Source organism: Falco naumanni, chromosome 8, assembly GCF_017639655.2.
Source record: "Falco naumanni isolate bFalNau1 chromosome 8, bFalNau1.pat, whole genome shotgun sequence".
Lineage (NCBI taxonomy): Eukaryota > Metazoa > Chordata > Aves > Falconiformes > Falconidae > Falco > Falco naumanni.
In genome coordinates this window covers 20901619-20910213 of record NC_054061.1, presented here as the reverse complement: position 1 = coordinate 20910213, position 8595 = coordinate 20901619, and the positions used below count along the sequence as shown (strand labels likewise).

The 8595-nt window shown below is 63.4% G+C and overlaps 1 protein-coding gene across 3 annotated transcripts in view; it reads right to left on the bottom strand.

Moving 5' to 3' along the window:
* Positions 1–6674, bottom strand: part of CXXC5 (CXXC finger protein 5) — a 21114-nt gene extending 14440 nt beyond the window's left edge. The window contains exon 1 of one of the 3 annotated variants that reach the window (XM_040604193.1): positions 6583–6674. The gene's annotated coding sequence lies outside the window, so the exon portion shown is untranslated. Of the gene's footprint in view, positions 1–6069; positions 6187–6411; positions 6519–6582 lie in introns of those variants that run through there. The other 2 variants (XM_040604194.1, XM_040604192.1) reach the window with 2 other exon arrangements.
* Positions 6675–8595: the final 1921 nt, after the last annotated feature.

Genomic DNA, 8595 nt, shown 5'->3' with positions numbered 1-8595 from the left:
GAACCTGCCTCTGAGCCACAAGCAGGTGCAGAAGAAAAGAGCCTACAGGGCATGGAGGAACCAGAGCTGAGACCACATGGATCTGCAGACCCTTGAGACCCTTCAGGGCTGGCATGTTCAAGTCAGAACCCCTCTGCCTGTGGGATGTTGAAGTCAGAAACTCAGGACTCTGATCTGGACCCCAAACTGCTTTTCTCAGCCAGCCTTTGAGGGACAGAAAGAGGCACAAAAGCCACAAGGGCAGGTTCCAGCAAGAAGAAGTGAGAATCGATGACACCAGGACCCCTGGGGACACCAAGAGACCACCTGGAGTTCAAGCGGATGGAGCCATGCTGCTCATTTGGGCAAAGCCAAAGACTCTCATAAGGAAGACCTTGGGAGGTAGATATTGCCCAGACATCCCTATGAACACCTGGAGCACAGGCATGAACTCAAGGCAGGTTTGCAAAGGCAAAAATGAAACCTCCATCAAACCACAGCCGCAGGCGAGACGAGGGCTACCTCCAGTAGTGGGCAACCACCCATGAACCAAGAGATGACCAGAGGCAGCAGCAGTAGAGGACACCGGAGGAGAATGGACCCAACCTTATTATACCAGAGCACAAACACAACCCTTGCTCAAGCCTCGACCATCCCCAGGATGCTCAGCAAGTGCTGAGTAAATGTATGCCAGGGTCAACTGGGGGGGGTCTCATGGGTGGCAGCAGCCACCCAGAACCCACTGGAATCACCCAGAAGCACCTTGTAGCCTACGAGACCAAGATGACACTGCTCCCCAGCCTGTGCTCCCACCCAGGGTCTGGTGCCACGAAGGTGACAATCGGACCCTGGGAATAAGGCCCATCTCAGATGTGACCCAGAAATTACAGGCTACGCCTCACACTGGTGCAGGTCCCATTCATCACCCACACTGTGCCCCTGCTGTAGAACTGTATTGTAGCATTGACATGGGGCAGAGCCAGTGACCTCTTTTCCATCTCCCACCTCTCTGAGCTGGGAGCATGGAGATAGAAAAGCACATCCTGCTTGGAAAATCAGAAAATGGCATTTTCTTTCTTTGCCATGAGCTCCAAGGTTGGGGCTAACACATACCTTCCCACGCTGGGGCACCAATGTGTACGCATCACTCAGAGGAGGCGATGGGTCCTCATCCTCCCAGTACAAAGGATGTCCAAGTTCACGCAATGGAAGATGCTTTGGTACAAGCAACACTGTTTGAGGATGATGACATAGAGCCAGACCCACAAATCCCAAGGCAAGACCACAGCCTGGGAGCCAAGCCTTCACAAGGTGACCACAGCAGGGCCGTTTTTCAGGTCCCTTTTCCGTGCCATAACAATGGATGGGTAGAAACCAGAGACACCAAGGCAGTCTCTCAAAAACCTTCTGACCTTAAAAATCCTTTTATCTACATAATAACAGGCTGCCACCCATGTGCGTCAAGGGCTGTCATCTCAGACCGTCAATACCCTCCACCTGCTTGCAAGCCATGCAAAAAGACAAGCTGGGATGAAACTACTCCAAAGACATTATCAATGCACCCCCCCAGCCCCACAACACTCCGAAAGGAGAGACTATTGGGCCTGCTCCATGGCACATTTGTACCGTCAGCACTGAGATGCTGAGGGACCCAAAAGCTTCTTCTGCCTCTGGTCTTCAGGCACCTGAGGGCCAGTGGCCAGGGTAAAACATGTCCCTCGGACTCTCCAAAAGGTGATGGGATCCACCAGTCCCCCTCTGCCACTCGCTGGTGAAGGCAAAGTCTGCTGCAGCCCTGATCCTGCCCTGCTCCCCAGGGCAAAGCCACCAATGGGCAGGAGCAAACCCGCTTCTCCTCCCCACTGGCCTAGGGCTAGGATTTCCCAGATGGTTCCTCCTGGAAGTGGTTCCTCCTCCAGCCACCCCTTTGCTCCAACACCTCTTCCCTCCTGCCCCTCCTACACCACTGCCCCCCTCCATCAAGTTACAGAAGGGTCTGGATCTGAAGGAACCTCCAAAGACCATCCAGTCCACCCCCGTGCCATGGCCAGTGACATCTTCCACTAGATCAGGTTGATCTGAGCCCCATCCAACCTGGCCTTGAACACTTCCAAGGATGAGACATCCACAGCTGCTCTGGGCAACCTATGCCAGTGTCTCGCCACCCTCACTGTACATTTTTTCCCTATGTCCCATCTAAGCCTGCCCTCTTTCAATTTAAAACCGTTGCCACTTGTCCTGCGACGACAGGCCCTGTAAAAAGTCTCTCCATCTCTCTTAGAAGCCCCTTTTAAGCATTGCCAGGCTGCACTAAGGTCTCCCCAAAGCCTTCTCCAGGCTGAACACCTCCAACTCCCCCAGCCTCTCTCCACGGCAGAGCTTTTCCAACCCCCAGGCCATCTCAATGTGCTCCCCAGCCCCCGCCACCCCGCTCTCACAGATCTGTACCTGTCTTGTGCTGGGGACCCCAGAGCTGGATGCAGCGCTCTGGAGGGTTTCACCAGGGTAACATCCCCGCTCTCACCTTGCTGGCCACAATGCTGGTGATGCAGCCCAGGAGACGCTTGGCTTTCTGGGCTGTGAGCGCACATTGCTGGCTCACGTCCCATCTGTCACCCACCGATATCCCCCAGTCCTTCTCTACAGGGCTGCTCCCAACCCACCCATCCCCATGCTGTGCTGGGACTGGGGGTTGCCCCCACCCCAGTGCAGGACCTTGCACTCAGTATGCTTGAACCTCCCACCCTTCCTCCTGCCCCATCACCCACGTGGCAGAAAACAGCCACACACCAGCATCCCCATCCCTTCCCCAGCCACCGCAGCCTGTCCACATGTCCCCAGTTGGGTGGGGTGCCACCCTTTTCCCAGGATGGTGGTTCCCATCCTCTTCCCCAGTCTGGCTCAGTTTCAAGAGCCCCATTCACTGAGGGGACACACAGCGCCAGCCAAGACCCCCAACCTCCAGGCGCAGCCTCTTCACAGAGGGGCACTGGGGACCGCTGGAGGGCTCCCCCATGCAGGGGGCCCTGCAAGACCCCCCACGCACCCAGGAGTCAAAGTCGAGTCAGGGGAAAAGGAGGGGGAAAGAAAAAAAAAACCCAACCAACCCTTTTGAGTGCAATATTTTAGTTGAGCAACAGAGCATGAGTAAAGGAGGGAGCTTTTCGTGGTCTGGTGAGTTTAAGCTATGAGCTGAAAGTTTAACTATTAATACACTTAATCAAGAGGTTGTTCCTACGGCCAGGGTTTGGGAAAACAAATGCACCGGCAGGGCAAGGAGGGGCAGGGGAGCAGCGGAACCCGCTCCCGCCACCCCGGGGAATGTCCCTGCTGGGGGGGTCAGAGGCGGACGGTCTGGGACCAGCCAGGGCCGGATCCAGCCTCAGCTGAGACCTAAACAGCCACAGCAGGACATGTCAGGGGATGCTAGCTCCAAGGGCCAAGCGCCCAGGATCTGGCCCTGCCCCTGGCCCCCCCAAACAGGAGATTTGGCAAGAGGAGACAATTCTGGGGAGAAAACACCACCCCCAAGTCCTGCACCATCCCCAAGGCCTGGGCAAGCAGCACCTGCACTGCTGACATCCGCCCATCCCCAGCCTGGAACCGCCCCAGTGACACCAGGGGATGCCGGTGGGCAAAGGACTCCTGGGGTGGTGGATCCTCAAAACACTGGCTGCCCTGTATGCCCACCACATCTCACCCGCCACCCACCCTTGCCGAGGAGGAGGAAGAGGGGCAGGCTGAATTTCGGGGCACAGCACCCAGAGCCCCTCTCCCCTGCCCACCCACTCAGCGCCAGGGGCAGGAGGTGCAGCCAGGCTCCTGGCAGTGCAGCGCTGGCTGCCCGCATCTCCACCACAAAATCCACGTCAAGGACAATTCAGCTGCCTCCTGCCTTCTTCCCACCAAGGCAGAGGTGGGGGGCATGCACGGCACCCAGTGCACACATACCACCCCCCAATCCCTGCCTGCACCCTCGAAGCCGGCAAACAGGCAAAACCCCCTCCCTGCCTGTGAGGCCACCAAATCCCAGGACAGCACTGGATGGCCGCAGCAGGGGGCCGGGACGAACTTCTGTGCGTCACCGGCGGGTCCTTTGTTACTTTGCTTTTGTTGTCACAGGCTGGCGCGTCCCAATCCCCATCGTCCCATCACCGTGTGTCGTGTGTCCCCACACACACACACAGCCCCAACGCCAGCTCCGAGGTCAGAGTGCGACATCTGCCAGCTCACCAGGCAGCATCATCGGGGCGACACCGGTACCAGCATCGCGGGTTTGCTGGGCCTTCAGTGGGCATCCGCTGGGAGCTGGAGCCACCACGCGTGGTGACACTTTTTGGGTTCGAGGCTCAGCCCACGTGACACCGCGACCAATTTGAATTAGACGTGGTGGCGAGAGCCACCGGCTGCGCCAGGGAGGCGAGCGCTGGCATCCCCGCTGGGCTCGGGTGCCGGGAACAGCCGTGCTGCTAGAGAGGATGGTTCTGCAAAGCTTCTCCGGATAGAGATTTGAAGGAGAGGAGAGACGGATGGACGGACAGATGGACGGAGAAGGGTTTCCATGCCTACAAGTGCTCCCGCTGAGCGGTACCTCTGGGGGGTCACCCCACCTCGCCCCCCCTCACCTTCCCACCCGACCCCTCCTCACCTCAACCCCGCTGCCCTCCCGGGGAGGGGGATGCAACTGGCCCCCCGGGGAGCAGCGAGGGGCTGGGGAGCAGAGCGGGGGTCCGTCCCTCCGCAGCCCCAGGTGCGGCCCCGCCGCCGGGCGCGGGGGCCGGGGGGGGGGGGGGGCGGACAAAGCGGCACAAAGGGGCTGCTGACACAGCAAGGGCCCGTTTCCAGAGAAACAAAACTTCCGCCGGCTCCGGCCCCACACCCCAGGTAGCCGGGCTTGTGCATCCCCCCCTTCCCCAAACCCTGCCTCAGCCCTCCCCGTCCCCGCAGCGCCCCAGCCCGCCCCCACCCCCCCCCGGCCCCGGGGTCGCTCGCACCGAGCGGGCGGGCGGCGGGGGGTAAAGGTTGCCCGGCCGGGGTCAGGGGCGACGGCGCGCGCACACATGTGACCCGTTATCGCAGGATGTGTGCGCAGCTTTGTTTATGCGTGGGACGCGGAGCGGGGCGGGCGGCGGCGCTTCGCCCCCCCTCCATCCCCATCCCACCCCCCTCCTTCTCTCTCCGATCAATCATCCCGGCAAAGAATAAACCGACCCAAAGCAAACGCGGGCCCGCAAGAAGGACGTCGCCGGCTGTGGGATGCGGTGAAAAAAAACCATAAAATAGTGATAATAAAAATAAAATAAGGGGGGGGGGGGGGGGAACCACCAACACCACGGGGCCTGTGGGGCCGCGATTCGGTGGAGTTTGGTGCCATAATGCCAGGGCTCAGGCACAATCCACACAGCCCACGACGGCTGGGGGGCCAGCAGCGCCCACGCCGGGCGCGTCCAAGGGTTGTGACACGGTGGGCGCTGCGATCGGCCGCATCTCGGGGTGTCGGGGTGCGCTGGGTGCCCTCCCCGCCGGGCGGGGGGGTGTGGGCATCCCATCTGACGGCAAAGCGGGGGAGGAAATTACTTGGGAAGGGAGGGGGTAATAATAAAGTTGGGTTAGTTGTTGCACATGGCTGGGCGATGGCGAGCGGCGCCGCTCCCACGGCCACCCCGCTGCCGGTCACCGGCGGGGGAGCCGAACTGCCGCCGAAGCCCGGCGCAGCCCCGGCAAAGGCGAGCAGCCCACGCGGGTGAACCCGAGCGCGGAGGGGCCGCGACAGGCGCCGGGTGGAGGCTCCCCCCCGCCGCCCCCCCTACGCGAGCTCCGCCGCGGGTGGCAGCGGCCGGCCGCGCGCGCTGCCCGCTGCCCGGGGCGCGCCGCCGCCCCCCGGCGCCGCGGCGCTGCCGGAGCGGCCGCCCCCGCCGCCCCCGCCGGCCCCGGCCCTGCCGCCACCATTGTCACCGGGGAAACCACCCGGCGATGCCGCGGCGGCCCGGGGCGGCGGGGGGGGGTTGTCGCCCCATCCCTGCCCCCCCCCCCCTTCCCCCCTTCCTCACGCCGCGGCTCCCAGCGCATCCCCGCCGAGCTGCACGGTACCGGGGAAGAGGACGAGAGAAGTGGAGCGGGGGGGAGGTTCAGCTGCACCGAGAAAAACTTTGCTCGTTACCCCGCCGCCCCCCCCGCGGGAAGCAGCGGGGCCGCCCGGGAGCCGCGCAGGCAGCACCGGCCGGGCCCCGGCGCGGGCAGGCGGCCAGCTCCGCGCCCCGCCGACGCCGCGGGCAGCCCGGTAACGGCGCCGGGCGGAGCGGGGCGAGCCGCAGGCGCCCCCCGCCAAACTTTTTCTTCTCCCCCCTCCCCTTCCTCCACCACCTCCCACACACACCCCCCACCCCAACTCCGCCGTCGCCCGCCGGACCGGCCCCGGGGGCCAGCACCTACCGGCGGTCCGGGAGCCGCCGCCGCTGCGGGCAGCGCTGCCGGGGGCTGCCCGGGGACCGGGGGGAGGGAAGGGGGGGGGGGGGGTCAGCACCTGCCCCGCGCCAGGAAGGGGGGGCCCGGCGAGAGGGGAGCCGAGGCGGGCACGGTGCCTCGCCACCGCCGCACACCCACCTCCACATCGCCGCTCGCTCTGGGAGTGCACAGCCCCCGAATCGCGCTGCACGGCGCTGCCGCCGCTGCCCGCGGCTGCCGGCAAAACCCGGACCGGACCGGACCGCCCCGCGCGCCCAGCCACGCCGCGCCGCGCGCGCCCCCCGCCGCCCCACGCGCGCGCCGCCCGCCGCACACCCCCGCGCCCCCCGGGCCCCGCCGCGCCGCGCGCACACACGGGTCCGGGGCGCCCCCACCCCGCTGCGCCCCCCGTGTCTTACCTGCTCCCCCGCGGGTGTCACCGCAGTGTTCCCCCCACCCCGTGTCCCAGCCACCCCCACGGGTGTCTCCACGCTGTGCCCCACCATGTGCCGTCCACTCCCACAGGTGCTCCCTGTGACCTTTCTACCCCACACAGCTGTCACCCTGCTGTGACCCCCGGGTCTTATCTGCCCCCCCCCCTACCGGGGTGTTCCTCCCGCCCCGTGTTCCAGCCACACCCATGGGTGTCACCATGGTGTGCCCCTTGGTGTCCCACCTGCCCGCACAGGTGCCACCCCACTGTGTCCCCCCATGGGTCATCCATCCTCCACAGGTGTGGCTGTGGTGTGCCCCCCCTCCAGTCCTGGTCACCTCCACGAATGTCGTTGCAGTGTGCCCCCCTCCACCCCCACGGGTGTCACCCACCTGTGCACCCTGTGTCCCATCCCCCCCCCCCCCCCCCCAGGATGCCATTGTGGTGTACCCATCGTGTCCCATCTGTCCCCACAGGTGTCAACCTACCGTGCCCCCCCAGTCTGCACCCATCCCTGATGAGTGTCACCCCAGCATCCTTCCCCATCCCTCCTGTGGGGTGTCACCCTGCCGTGCCTTCCCCAGACCCCCACCCCGCACCACCCTGAGGGGTGACATCCCCATGTGCATTCCCATGACCCCCTCATCCCACCCACCACGTGGCCTGTCCCCTGTCCAGCCCCATGGGTGTCACCCTGTGCCCCACCCTCAGTGTGTGCCAGGGGGTGTCACCCCAGGGTGCTCCTCCAGCCCCGTCCACCCCATGAAGCCTCACCTTGGTAGGTGGCCCCCATCCTTCCATGTCCCCCACCGTGGGGTGACCCCAGAGTGTTCCCCACCCCTCTGTCCCCTCTGTGAGGTGTCACCCCACGAGTACCCCATCCCTCTGTGTCTTTGGGGTGCCCATCCCTCTGTGTCTCCCTCATGGGTACCCCACCCCTCTGTCCCCTCTGTGGGGTGCTGCACCACATGTACCCCACCCCTCTGTGCGTCCCCGTGGGGTTCGGCTGGAAGAAAGGCACAGAAGTGAGGGTCACCACCGTGTGCCCAGGGTGCAGAGGGGGGAATCCCGGGGTGCAGAGCCCCCCCCATCCCACTGCCATGCCTGGGTTCGCAGGGAGCGTTGCACTGGTGCGGGAGTGTATAACCCCAGCCGCGGAGCCCCTGAGCCCTGAGCCTGTCACCGGGAGGGACCTCGCCGGCCCCCAGGGCAGCGCGTGGGACCAATTCCCCCGGGATACAGAGCAAATAATCGATGGCCCCCAATAAGTCACCGGGAGGGAGGGGGCAAATCCTCACCGAGTTTTGGCCCCGTGGGGGGACACACTTGGCCCAGAAGTTTCCTGCTCAACTTTTTGGCAGATTTTTATGCTGCTAAGGGGGAGATTTTTTTCCCCCGTTGAAGGGTGGGCACTGAAAATTTGGAAGTTTAAAAAATTCATTAAATCCCCACTCCTCAGCCGAGAGCAGCTTTCCAGGGACAAACAGCCCAAAAAAAACCCCACCACCCCCAATTCCTGCAGCCTTTTCAGTTGCCAGCAAAATACCCAAAACCTCCCAAAAGCAGAAACCCTGACAAAAATGAAACTGGGTTTGTGTTGCCGTTGATTTTTTTTTTTTTTCACAGGAATGCGAAATCACTTCCCACCCTGCTCCCGCCTCAAAATGAAACAAAAAATCTGAGGGGCGGGGGGGGGCGAGCAGCATGGATGCGCCGTTTGTATTTGATCCATGTCTCGT